Below are 14569 nucleotides of genomic sequence, written 5' to 3'. Positions count from 1 at the left end.
TAGTATTTTGTTGAGTATTTGCATCAACAGTATTTGCAATCTATGTTCAATAGTATTTGCTTCTATGTTCATCAGTGATATTGGCCTGTAGTTTTCTTTCTTTGTGACATCCTTGTCTGGTTTTGGTATCAGGATGATGGTGGCCTCGTAGAATGAGTTTGGGAGTGTTCCTCCCTCTGCTACATTTTGGAAGAGTTTTAGAAGGATAGGGGTTAGCTCTTCTCTAAATGTTTGATGGAATTCGCCTGTGAAGCCATCTGGTCCTGGGTTTTTGTTTGATGGAACATTTTTAATCACAGTTTCAATTTCAGTGCTTGTGATTGGTCTGTTCATGTTTTCTCTTTCTTCCTGATTCAGTTTGGCAGCTTGTGCATTTCTAAGAATTTGTCTATTTCTTCCAGGTTGTCCATTTTATTGGCATGGAGTTCCTTGTAGTAATCTCTCATGATCTTTTGTATTTCTGCAGTGTCAGTTGTTACTTCTCCTTTTTCATTTCTAATTCTATTGATTTGAGTTTTCTCCCTTTATTTCTTGATGAGTCTGGGTAATGGTTTATCAATTTTGTTTATCTTCTCAAAGAACCAGCCTTTAGTTTTATTGATCTTTGCTATTGTTTCCTTCATTTCTTTTTCATTTATTTCTGATCTGATCTTTATGATTTCTTTCCTTCTGGTAACTTTGGTGATTTTTGTTCTTCTTTCTCTAATTGCTTTAGGAGCAAGTTTAGGTAGTTTATTCGAGATGTTTCCTGTTTTTTAAGGTAGGATTGTATTGCTATAAACTTCCCTCTTAGAACTGCTTTTGCTGCATCCCATAGATTTTGGGTCGTCGTGTCTCCATTGTCATTTGTTTCTAGGTTTTTTTTAATTTCCTCTTTGACTTCTTCAGTGGTCACTTCGTTATTAAGTAGTGTATTGTTTAGCCTCCATATGTTTGTATTTTTTACAGACCTTTTCCTGTAATTGATATCTAGTCTCGTCGCGTAGTGGTTGGAAAAGATACTTGATAAAATTTCAATTTTCTTAAATTTACCAAGGCTTCATTTGTGACCCAAGATATGATCTATCCCGGAGAATGTTCCATGAGCACTTGAGAAAAATATGTATTCTGCTGTTTTTGGATGGACTGTCCTATAAATATCAATTAAGTCCATCTTGTTTAATCTATCATTTAAAGCTTGTGTTTCCTTATTTATTTTCATTTGCGATGATCTGTCCATTGGTGAAAGTGGGGTGTTAAAGTCCCCTACTATGAATGTGTTACTGTCAATTTCCCCTTTTATGGCTGTTAGTATTTGCCTTTTGTATTGAGGTGCTCCTATGTTGGGTGCATAACTATTTACAATTGTTATATCTTCTTCTTGGATCGATCCCTTGATCATTATGTAGTGTCCTTCTTTGTCTCATCTAATAGTCTTTATTTTAAAGTCTATTTTCTGATATGAGAATTGCTACTCCAGCTTTCTTTTGGTTTCCATTTGCATGGAATATCTTTTTCCATCCCCTCACTTTCAGTCTGTATCTGTCCCTAGGTCTGAAGTGGGTCTCTTGTAGACAGCATATATATGGGTCTTGTTTTTGTATCCATTCAGCCAGTCTGTGTCTTTTTAGTGTGAACATTTAGTCCATTTACATTTAAGGTAATTATCGATATGTATGTTCCTATTCCCATTTTCTTAATTGTTTTGGGTTTGTTATTGTAGGTCTTTTCCTTCTCTTGTGTTTCTTGCCTAGAGAAGATCCTTTACCATTTGTTGTAAAGGTGGTTTGGTGGTGCTGAACTCTCTCAGCTTTTGCTTGTCTGTAAAGGTTTTAATTTCTCCATCAAATCTGAGTGAGATCCTTGCCGGGTAGAGTAATCTTGGTTGTAGGTTTTTCTCCTTCATCACTTTAAATATGTCCTGCCACTCCCTTCTGGCTTGCAGAGTTTCAACTGAAAGATCAGCTGTTAACCTTATGGGGATTCTCTTGTGTGTTATTTGTTCCTTTTCCCTTGCTGCTTTTAATATGTTTTCTTTGTATTTAATTTTTGACAGTTTGATTAATATGTGCCTTGGCATATTTCTCCTTGGATTTATCCTGTATGGGTCTCTCTGTGCTTCCTGGACTTGATTAATTATTTCCTTTCCCATATTAGGGAAGTTTTCAACTATAATCTCTTCAAATATTTTCTCAGTCCCTTTCTTTTTCTCTTCTTCTTCTGGAACCCCTATAATTCGAATGTTGGTGCGTTTAATGTTGTCCCTGAAGTCTCTGAGACTGTCCTCAGTTCTTTTCATTCTTTTCTCTTTATTCTGCTCTGCAGTAGTTATTTCCACTATTTTATTTTCCAGGTCACGTATCTGTTCTTCTGCCTCAGTTACTCTGCTATTGATCTCTTTTAGAGTATTTTTAATTTCATTTATTGTGCTGTTCATCATTGCTTGTTTCATCTTTAGTTCTTCTAGGTCCTTGTTAAATGTTTCTTGCATTTTCTCTCTTCTATTTCCAAGATCTTGGATAACTTTACTATCATTATTCTGAATTCTTATTCAGGTAGACTACCTATTTCCTCTTCATTTTTTAGGTCTGGTGAGTTTTTATCTTGCTCCTTCATCTGCTGTGTGTTTTTCTTTCTTCTCATTTTGCTTAACTTACTGTGTTTGGGGTCTCCTTTGTGCAGGCTGCAGGTTCATAGTTTCTGTTGTTTTAAGTGTCTGTCCCCAGTGGCTCAGGTTGGTTCAGTGGGTTGTGTAGGCTTCCTGGTGGAGGGGACTAGTGCCTGAGTTCTGGTGGATGAGGCTGGATCTTGTCTTTCTGGTGGGCAGGTCCACGTCTGGTAGTGTGTTTTGGTGTGTCTGTGACCGTATTATGATTTTAGGCAGCCTCTCTGCTAATGGGTGGTGTTGTGTTCCTGTCTTGCTAGTTGTTTGGCATAGGATGTCCAGCACTGTAGCTTGCTGGTCGTTGAGTGAAACTGGGTGTTGGTGTTGAGATGGAGCTCTCTGGGATATTTTCACTGTTTGATATTACGTGGAGCTGAGAGATCTCTTGTGGACCAGTGTCCTGAAGTTGGCTCTCCCACCCCAGAGGCACAGCACTGACTCCTGGCCGCAGCACCTAGAGCATTTCATCCACACAGCTCATAAAAGGGAGAAAAAGTAGAAACTAAGAAAGAAAGAAAGAAAGAGAGGAAGGAAGAAAGAGAGAGAAAAATAGGATTAAAAAAAGAAAATAAAGTAAGATAAAATAAAATAAAGTTATTAAAATAAAAAATAATTATTAAGAAAAAAATTTTTTTGAAAGTAAATAAAAACAAACAAAAAAAAACAATGGACAGATAGAACCCTAGCACAAATGGTGAAAGCAAAGCTATACAGACAAAATCTCACACAGAAGCATACACACACACACTCACAGAAAGAGGAAAAGGGGAAAAAATAATAAATCTTGCTCTCAAAGTCCACCTCCTCAATTTGGGATGATTCGTTGTCTATTCAGGTATTCCACAGATGCAGGGTATATCAAGTTGATTGTGGAGATTTAATCCGCTGCTCCTGAGGCTGCTGGGAGAGATTTCCCTTTCTCTTCATTGTCTGAACAGCTCCCAGGGCTCAGATTTAAATTTGACCCCGTCTCTGCGTGTAGGTTGCCGGAGGGCATCTGTTCTTTGCTCAGACAGGATGGGGTTAAAGGAGCCGCTGATTCGGGGGCTCTGGCTCACTCAGGCCGGGGGGAGGGAGGGGCACGGAGTGCGGGGTGGGCCTGCGGCGGCAGAGGCCTGCGTGACGTTGTACCAGCCTGTGGCACACCGTACGTTTTCCCGGGGATGTTGTTCCTGGATCCATGGACCCTGGCAATGGCGGGCTACACAGGCTCCCCAGAAGGGGAGTTTGGTAGTGACCTGTGCTCACACACAGGCTTCTTGGTGGCAGCAGCAGCAGCCTTAGCGTCTCTTGCCTGTCTCTGGGGTCCGCGCTTATAGCCAAGGTTCGCGCCCGTCTCTGGAGCTCCTTTAAGCAGCGCTCTTAATCCCCTCTCCTCCCGCACCAGGAAACAAAGAGGGAAGAAAAAATCTCTCGCCTCTTTGTCAGGTCCAGACATTTCCCCAGACTCCCTCCTGGCTAGCCATGGTGCACTAACCCCCTGCAGGCTGTGTTCATGCCGCCAGCCCCAGTCCTCTCCTGGCGCTCTGACCGAAGCCCAAGCCTCAGCTCCCAGCCTCGCCCACCCTGGCGGGTGAGCAGACAAGCCTCTCGGGCTGGTGAGTGCCGGTCGACACCGATCCTCTCTGCGGGAATCTCTCCACTTTGCCCTCTGCACCCCTGTTGCTGTGCTCTCCTCAATGGCTCCGAAGCTCCCCCCTCCACCACCCACAGTCTCCGCCCACAAAGGGGCTTCTAGAGTGTGGAAACCTTTCCTCCTTCACGGCTCCCTCCCACTGGTGCATGTCGCATCCTTATCCTTTTGTCTCTGTATATTCTTTTTTCTTTTGCCCTACCCAGGTACATGGGGGAGTTTCTTGCCTTTTGGGAAATCTGAGGTCTTCTGCCAGCGTTCAGTGGGTGTTCTGTAGGAGTTGTTCCACGTGTAGATGTATTTCTGATATATCTGTGGGGAGGAAGGTGATCTCCGCATCTTACTCTTCCGCCATCTTCCCCCTCTCTTCCCTCATTAGTTTTAAGACTGTAAAAAAAGGAAAAGAATAATGAACTGTGTCATTCAATATGAATGACATGAACTGTGTCATGGAGTAAACAAATAAGAGGTTAAGAGTCTCTTTAAAGAATTATTTCAGCTAATAAATGAAAAAGTAATAATAGAAATAGGATATTGCAGTCTTGCAATGTATATGCCATTGCATATGTATATGACAATGTATGTGTATTTTATATGTCATTTGACAATCTTTAATGACTTAACAGATATATAGCTGCTAATATCACAACATGAGAGGTAACTAGACATTTATAGCCCTGATGAAAGAACTCAACATTATCTCTAAGGTAACAATGCCAAAAACCAAACCAAATCCAAAGCAATTTAAAATTTGATCAACATTCTAAATTTAGCTGTCAAGTTATAGGATACACAGAGCACAGAGGACCATATTAAACACAATGAGGATGCAGTCAGCAAATCTAAACCATGGTGAATCCATAGGACTACATTTCTTAAACAAGTAAATTCCAAGAAAAGAAAGAGGGAGAAAGAGACAGACACAGAAAGACAGAGGAAACACCTAGAAAGAAAAAAAAAGAGACTTGGAAGTATCAAACAATTGTACTGTATGGACATTATTTAGAGACTGGTTCAAGCAAAGAAAACGTAAACATAAAAGATCATTGACGTTTAATGATACAACTGTAAATTTGAACTGTCTGCATATTTGATGATACTAAGAAATTTCTGTTAAATTTTAGATGTTATCATGATAATACGAGGCTACATTAATGAGGTCTCATATAAAATGTTTTACAAATGAAACTATATAGTGTTTGATATTTTACTTTAAAAAAGGAGGATGTGGAAAGTGGGTGGGAATTAAAATGGAACAAGTTTGGCCATGCAATGATAACAGCTGGTTGGTGGTACAGGTTCATTTTACCATTCTGTCTAGTTTTGTACATGCCTGAAGTGTTCCATAATTAAAGGTTAAAATAATAATAAGTAAAAATGCTGCTCTTGGAGCCAGCAGAGTGCATAAATGACATCCATGGGAAACTTCCTATCTCCTCTTTTTCCTGGGCTTTCACTGGGGATATTTTTATCTCTCTTTCTTCAGGAATATCTTTCCATTTAACATGCCATATTTGCTCAGAGCTGCTCAGTTCCTTCTCATGAGATATCAGTCTTAGATGTCATTTATTGCCTGTTATTTTCATGTCATTCATAGAGCTTGTCAGCCTTTCCTTGTGTTTATTATAATAGATCAAACCCTTTCCCTGGGACCATCTGGAGCTCTTCTCCTTAATAACATTGCTTTCAACCCCTACCAGACCTGAAGTGGTTGTGAGCATGCTCCTAGGCTAAAATAGACATCTATTTCATGGCCAAAATGTAAAGTCTATTTAGTTGAGCATTGTGAGATCAATTTGTTATGGGCCTTTGTTTACATCAGTGTATTTTAATAGGCACAGATATGCACTGGTTTTTAAATACGCCCTTGTCATCCCTAATTGCAATACCACGTATTGCGCTGTTCTGGTAAACACCTGTTTTAGAAGCAGTCATTGCATCCAAAATTCAGCTACCTCTGCCACATGTTTCTAATAGACAACACCAGTCACTTGGCTATAAATGACAGTCATTTTAAGTCCTCTGTAATCATTGAGCCCCCAAGAATTTAAAAGCAAAAGTTAACTTATTTGGCAATACCTAAAATCATGAAGTTGTCTATTCTGAATGTGAGCTCAGTTCTACTAAGCCAGATGGACTGGTGAGCAAGAAAATAATTAACTTCTAGAAAATGGAGAGAATAGTGTCATAATTCACTAAGTTTTTGAACAAAGCCAGTGGTATGTTTTTATTAGGTTTCAGGAGCAATTTGATTCTTTAACAGTGAGGACTTTATTCAATTTTGCTCTATTACACTATTTTTTGCCAAGATTACTCAATTTCAGGGTCCAAAAATTAGAAAATTAGATTTTCAGTTACATTAAACCATGAACTTAATCACTCTCTTCTAACTTGAGATGCACATTTCCTTGCAATTGATCCATTCAATAATTTTATTACATGTTCTTCCTCTCTTAAGATCTTGGCAATTTTGAACATAGTCAAGGTCATGAAAATATTTACATAGAGTTGCTAAGTCCAAGGGGGCAACATTATATTGGATCCCTTAGACTACATAGAACACAGTGAAAATAGTGCTCCTTGGAGTTGGACAAAGTGGTGGCACTGTTATTAAGAATGTATAGAAGCAAATAGCTCTTAAAATAGACTTAATTTTTGTGTCCCTCCAGAATTCATATATTGAAACTCCAACCCTCTGTGTGATGGTGTTAGGAGGTGGGACCTTTGGGAGGTGATTAAGTCATGAGGGTGAAGCCTTCATGAATGGGATTAATGCCTTTTTGGGGAGCTAAAGAGACCAAAATTCTCCCCTTCACCACATGAAGACACAGTGAGAAGATGGCAGTCTATGTACCAGTAAGCAGGTCCTCATTAGAAACCAAATCTACCAACAACTTGATCCTGGACTTCCGGAGCTGTGAAACATACATTTCTGTTGTTCATAAGCCATGTAGTCTATGATTTTTATTAGGGTAGCCCAAATGGACTAAAACAGCTCCCCTAAAATGGAACAAGTCATTGTTCCAATTTCTACAAAATCGCTAGGAAACATTCTAAAGTGCACCACCTCCTCCAACAGTGAATTATGTTTGAACTTCACAGCACATTTTCTCTTTGATTGGAAACATGGATTTTGCAACAAACTTAATTAAAGGTAAAATGTTTCTATAACTAAATAAGACATGTGATATTTAAACTATAATTGTTCCTGTTTAAAAATAATTGTTGGTTTGTTTCCAAGGCTGTGAGGGGAATACGGTAGAAATTTAAATGGCAGGCTTGAGGAAAGAGGTCAAATGTTGCCACAGGCAAATGGAACGTGGAGTTTTTAAAAGCTTCCTTGCTACACTGAGCTCTGAAGCTCTTATTTTTAAGAGGGTTCTAAAGTTGGCAATCAAAATTCTCCCATCCTTAAATGAAAAGCAGTGAACTTAATAATGCTCTCAACAATAAATATACTGGAGTAGGTATTTTGTCTACTTTACAGCTGGATAATCTGATCACAAACCCCCAGGAGAAAGAAAGAAAATGCATCTGGAAAAATGTTTTTGAAAGTGAGGACTTGGCTCTCCTCACACATATTTCCTTTAGCTTCATCACAGAAAGCTGCAGTTATTTCAGATACTTAAAAAATATTCCTTTTGGCCAATGACTTTTCCCATTTCCCACATATGTTCACAAGTTTGTATATCTTCTGTTGGTCAAATCACAGCTTCGTGGTTTTCTGTAGTTGGCTAATACAAAACTATCTTCAAAACATGATGTCTAGTATGATGAATCTGACAGGTTTGTCACATACGCCTCTGGAAAGGGGGAGAAATACACATTTCTTTTCTGTTTTCATTATCTTAATGATAATCAGAGCTTCTGCTTGCTGGTCAAGTGCAAGAGAGAATTCCTGCCTACCTACTATTCTAATAAGAGTTGCCTGTGTATGAGTGAAGACAAAATCTCACCAACCCTTAACACATCAATCATGCGACTACAGAGCTGTTCATCCACATTTTCTGTAAACTTTGGCTCTAAGAGTAAAACCAAATATAAGATTCTAAACTGCTGTGTAAGAGTAAAATCTCCTAATGATTATCTTCAGGATTAGTGAAACTCTCAGTCTCCTCCTGCATAATTTACAATCAATGCCTCTGATCTTAATATCCCAAAATTAAAAAAGCAACTTTCTTGCCCCTCCTGTTGCCTTCAGATTCAAATATAACACAAACTTCTTGACATGGAATAAAAAAGCCTTTTACAATCTGGTTCTAATTATTTTTTGGTCCATGTTTCTGAAACTACAGAGGAATAGATTTCAACATAATGAACAAAAAGACTTTCAACACATAATACAAAAATGGAACTAGTTCCTATACTAGATGGTGGGTTCTCTCTCAGTGGATAACCACTTGATTGTACAGTTTCAGATATGACAGACTTGCAAATGGAAAAATAACATAATAGTTAATAGTCAGATTTCCAAGGTTCAAATCACAACTTCTTGACTTACTGGGTTCATGCACTGAAGCACATTACTTTCATGTATTTATCATCATCATGCTCACTTTATAAAATTGCATGAAGATAAAATCAGATACCATACATAAGTGGGGTAATTATATAATTTACCATGCAAACTGAGTTACTTTTGAGACTGAAGAGGGGATTACTAATAATTAGGTCAAGACAACAGGGGCTCTATCCTGGGCATTCTACAAATAAAACATTTCAAAAATTCCCCGGGGAAGAGACCTTCAAGATGGCGGAGGAGTAAGACATGGAGATCACCTTCCTCCCCACAAATACATCAGAAATACATCTACATGTGGAACAACTCCTACAGAACACCTACTGAATGCTGGCAGAAGACCTCAGACTTCCCAAAAGGCAAGAAAGTCCCCATGTACCTGGGTAGGACAACAGAAAAAAGAAAAAAGAGCTGAAAGAATAGGGACGCGACCTGCATCTCAGGGAGAGAGCTGTGAAGGAGGAAAAGTTTCTACACACTAGGAAGCTGCTTCACTGGTGGAGACGGGGGTGGGGGTGGATGGCAGGAAGCTTCAGAGCCACAGAGGAGAATGCAGCAATGGGTGCAGAGAGCAAAGTGGAGAGATTCCCGCACAGAGGATCGGTGCCGACCAGCACTCACCAGCCTGAGAGGCTCGTCTGCTCACCTGCTGGGGCAGGTGGGGGCTGGGAGCTGAGGCCCGGGCTTCGGAGATCAGATCACAGGGAGAAGACTGGGGTTGGCTGCATGAACACAGCCTGAAGGGGGCTAGTGCACCACAGCTAGATGGGAGGGAGTCCAGGAAAAAGTCTGGACCTGCCTAAGAGGCAAGAGACCATTGTTTCATGGTGTGTGAGGAGAGGGGATTCAGAGCATTGCCTAAACGAACTCAAGAGAGTGTTGCAAGCCACAGCTATCAGCGCGGACCCCAGAGATGGGCATGAAATGCTAAGGCGGCTGCTGCAGACACAAAGAAGCCTTTGTGCAAGCACAGGTCACTATCCACACCCCGCTTCCGGGGAGCTTGTGTAGCCCGCCACTGCCAGGGTCCCGGGATCCAGGGACAACTTCCCCAGGAGAACGCACAGCACGCCTCAGGCTGGTGCAATGTCATGCTGGCCTCTGCTGCCGCAGGCTCACCCCACATCTGTACCCCTCCCTCCCCCTGGCCTGAGTGAGCCAGAGCCCCCAAATCAGCGGCTCCTTTAACCCCATCCTGTCTGAGAGAAGAACAGACGCCCTCCGGCGACCTGCACGCAGAGGTGGGGCCAAATCCAAAGATGAACCCCGGAAGCTGTGAGAACAAAGAAAAGAAAGGGAAATCTCTCCCAGCAGCCTTAGGAGCAGCAGATTAAATCTCCACAATCAACTTGATGTACTCTGCATCTGTGGAATACCTGAATAGACAAAGAATCATCCCAAAATTGAGGTGGTGAACTTTGGGAGCAACTGTAGACTTTGGGTTTGCTTTCTGCATCTAATTTGTTTCTGGTTTTAAGTTTATCTTAATTTAGTATTTAGAGTGTATTATCATTGGTAGATTCGTTTATTGATTTGGTTGATCTCTTCCTCTTATATATATATATATTTATTTTAGTGAGTGTGTATGTGTATGTTTCTTTGTGTGATTTTGTCTGTATAGTTTTGCTTTTACTATTTGTCCTAAGGTTCTCTCTGTCTGGTATTTTTTTGTTTTTTTTTTTTTAAGTATAGTTTTTAGTGCTTGATATCACTGGTGGATTTGTTTTTTGGTTTGGTTTCTCTCTTCTTTCTTTCTTTTTTGTTTCTTTTTTAAATTATTTTTAATATTTTTTATTTTTAACAATTTTTAAATTTTAATTATTTTATTTTATTTCTGTCTTTCTTCCTTTTCTTCTCTCTTTTCTTCTGAGCTGTGTGGCTCACAGGGTCTTGGTGCTCTGGCCAGGTGTCAGGCCTGTGCCTCTTAGGTGAGAGAGCAGAGTTCAGGTCTCCACCAGAGACATCCTGGCTCCACATAATATCAAATGGCAAAAGCTCTCCCAGAGATCTCCATCTCAATGCTAAGACCCAGCTGAACACAACATCTACCAAACTACAGTGCTGGACACCCTATGCCAAACAACTAGCAAGACAGGAACACAACACCACCCATTAGCAGAGAGACTGCCTAAAATCATAATAAAGTCACAGACACCTCAAAACACAACACCAGATGTGCTCCTGCTCACCAGAAACAAAAGATCCAGCCTCATCCACTAGAACACAGGCACTAGTCCCATCTACCAGGAGGTCTACACAACCCACTGAACCAACCTTAGCCATTGGGGGCAGACACCAAAAACAATGGGAACTACAAACGTGCAGCCTGTGAAAAGGAGACCCCAAACACAGTAGGTTAAGCAAAATGAGAAGATAGAGAAACACACAGCAGATGAAGGAGCAAGGTAAAAACCCACCAGACCAAAAAAATAAAGAGGAAATAGGCAGTGTACCAGGAAAATAATTCAGAGAAATGATAGTAAAGATGATCCAAAATCTTGAAAATAGAATGGACAAAATACAAGAAACGTTTAACAAGGACTAGAATAACTAATAAGCAAACAAACAATGAAGAATAACACAATGAATGAAATTTAAAATATTCTAGAAGGAATCAAGAGCAGAATAACTGAGGCAGGAGAATGAATAAGTGACCTGGAAGATAAAATAGTAGAAATAACTACTGCAGAGCAGAATAAAGAAAAAAAGGATGAAAAGAATTGAGGACATTCATAGAGACATCTGAGACAATATTAAATGCACCAACACTCAAAATATAGGGGTCCCAGAAGAAGAAGAGAAAAAGAAAGGGAAGGAGAAAATATTTGAAGAGATTATAATGGAAAACTTCCATTATATGGGAAAGGAAATTGTCAGTCAAGTCCAGGAAGCACAGAGAGTCCCACACAGGATAAATCCTAGGAGAAACATTCCAAGACACATATTAATCAAACTATCAAAAATTAAATACAGGGCTTCCCTGGTGGCGCAGTTGTTGAGAGTCTGCCTGCCGATGCAGGGGATGTGGGTTCGTGCCCCGGTCCGGGAAGATCCCACATGCCGCGGAGTGTCTGGGCCCGTGAGCCATGGCCACTGAGCCTGCGCATCCGGAGCCTGTGCTCTACAACGGGAGAGGCCACAACATTTAGATGCCTGCGTACCGCAAAAAAGCAAGCAAACAAACAAAAAAATTAAATACAAAGAAAAAATATTAAAAGCAGCAAGGGAAAAACAACAAATAATATACAAGGGAATCCCCATAAGGTTAACAGCTGAACAATCAGCAGAAACTCTGCAAGCCAGAAGGGAGTGGCAAGACATATTTAAAGTGATGAAAGGGAAAAACCTACAACCAAGATTACTCTACCCAGCAAGGATCTCATTCAGATTTGACAGAGAAATTAAAACCTTTACAGACAAGCTAAGAGAATTCATCACCACCAAACCAGCTTTACAACAAATGCTAAAGGAACTTCTCTAGGCAGAAAACACAAAAGAAGGAATAGACCTACAAAAATAAATCCAAAACAATTAAGAAAATGGTAATAGTAACATACATTTCAATAACTACATTAAATGTAAGTAGATTAAATGCTCCAACTAAAAGACATGCACTGGCTGAATGGATACAAAAACAAGACCCGTATATATGCTGTCTACAAGAGACCCACTTCAGACCTAGGGACACATACAGACTGAAAGTGAGGAGATAGAAAAAGATATTCCATGCAAATAGAAATCAAAAGAAAGCTGGAATAGCAATTCTCATATCAGACAGAATAGATTTTAAAATAAAGACTATTACAAGAAACGAAGAAGGACACTATGTAATGATAAAGGGATCAATTCAAGAAGAAGTTATAACAATTGTAAATATATATGCACCCAAAATAGGAGCACCTCAATACATAAGGAAAATACTAACAGCCATAAAATGGGAAATCGACAGTAACACAATCGTAGTAGTGGACTATAACACCCCACTTTCACCAATGGACAGATCATCCATAATGAAAATAAATAATGAAACACAAGCTTTAAAGGATACATTATACAAGATGGACTTCATTGATATTTATAGGACATTCCATCCAAAACAAACAGAATACACTTTCTTCTCAAGTACTCATGGAACATTCTCCAGGATAGATCATATCGTGGGTCACAAATCAAGACTTGGTAAATTTAACAAAATCGAAATTGTATCAAATATTTTTCCAACAACAACTCTATGAGACTAGATATCAATTAAAGAAAAAAACTGTTAAAAATGAAAGCACGTGGAGGCTAAACAATACAGCACTAAATAACCAAGAGATCACTGAAGAAATCAAAGAGGAAATCCAGAAATACCTAGAAACAAATGACAATGAAAACACGATGAACCAAAACCTATGGGATGCAGCAAAAGCAGTTCTAAGAGAGAATTTTATAGCAATACAATCCTACCTCAAGAAACAAGAAACATCCCAAATAAACAACTTAATCTTACACCTAAAGCAATTAGTGAAATAAGAACAAAAACAACCCAAAGTTAGCAGAAGGAAAGAAATCATAATATCATATCAGAAATAAATGAAAAAGAAATGACGGAAACAATAGCAAAGATCAATCAATCTAAAAGCTTGTTGTTTGAGAAGATAAACAAGATTGGTTAACAATCAGCGAGACTCATCAGAAAAAAAAATGTAGAAGACTCAAATCAATAGAATTAGAAATGAAAAAGAAGTAAAAACTGACATTGCAAAACGACAAAGGATCATGAGAGATTACTACAAGCAACTATATGCCAATAAAATGGACAACCTAGAATAAATGGACAAATTCCTAGAAAAGCACAACGTTCCAAGGCTGAACCAGGAAGAAATAGAAAATATAAACAGACCAATCACAAGCACTGAAATTGAAACTGTGATTAAAAATCTTCCAACAAACAAAAGCCCAACAAAACTTCACAGGTGAATTCTATCAAACATTTGGAGAAGAGTTAACACCTATCCTTCTCAAACTCTTCCAAAATATAGCAGAGGGAGGAACATTCCCAAACTCATTCTACGAGGCCACCATCACCCTGATATGAAAACGAGGCAAAGATGTCACAAAGAAAGGAAACTCCAGACCAATATCACTGAAGAATATAGATGCAAAAATCCTCAACAAAATACCAACAAAAAGAATCCAACAGCACATTAAAAGGATCATACACCATGATCAAGTGAGTTTTATCCCAGGAATGCAAGGATTCCTCAATATACGCAAATTAATTACATTAACAAATTGAAGGAGAAAAACCATATGATCATATCAATAAATGCAGAAAAAGTTTTTGACAAAATTCAACACTCATGTATGATTTAAACCCTCCAGAAAGTAGGCATAGAGGGAACTTACCTCAACATTATAAAGGCCATATCTGACAAACCTACAGCCAACATCGTTCTCAATGGTGAAAAACTGAAAGCATTTCCACTAAGATCAGGAAAAAGACAGGGTTGCCCACTCTCACCACTATTATTCAACATAATTTTGGAAGTTTTAGCCACAGCAATCAGAGAAGAAAAAGAAATAAGAGGAATCCAAATAAGAAAAGAAGAAGTAAAACTGTCACTGTTTGCAAATGACATGATACTATACATAGAGAATCCGTAAGATTCTACCAGAAAACTACTAGAGCTAATCAATGACTTTGGTAAAATAGCAGGATACAAAATTAATGCACAGAAATCTCTTGCATTCCTATACACTAATGATGAAATCTCTGGAAGAGAAATTA

The sequence above is a fragment of the Phocoena phocoena genome, chromosome 4, assembly GCF_963924675.1.
Source record: "Phocoena phocoena chromosome 4, mPhoPho1.1, whole genome shotgun sequence".
NCBI lineage: Eukaryota > Metazoa > Chordata > Mammalia > Artiodactyla > Phocoenidae > Phocoena > Phocoena phocoena.
The sequence above is the reverse complement of the archived record's forward strand: the minus strand, read 5'-3'. Positions refer to the sequence as shown.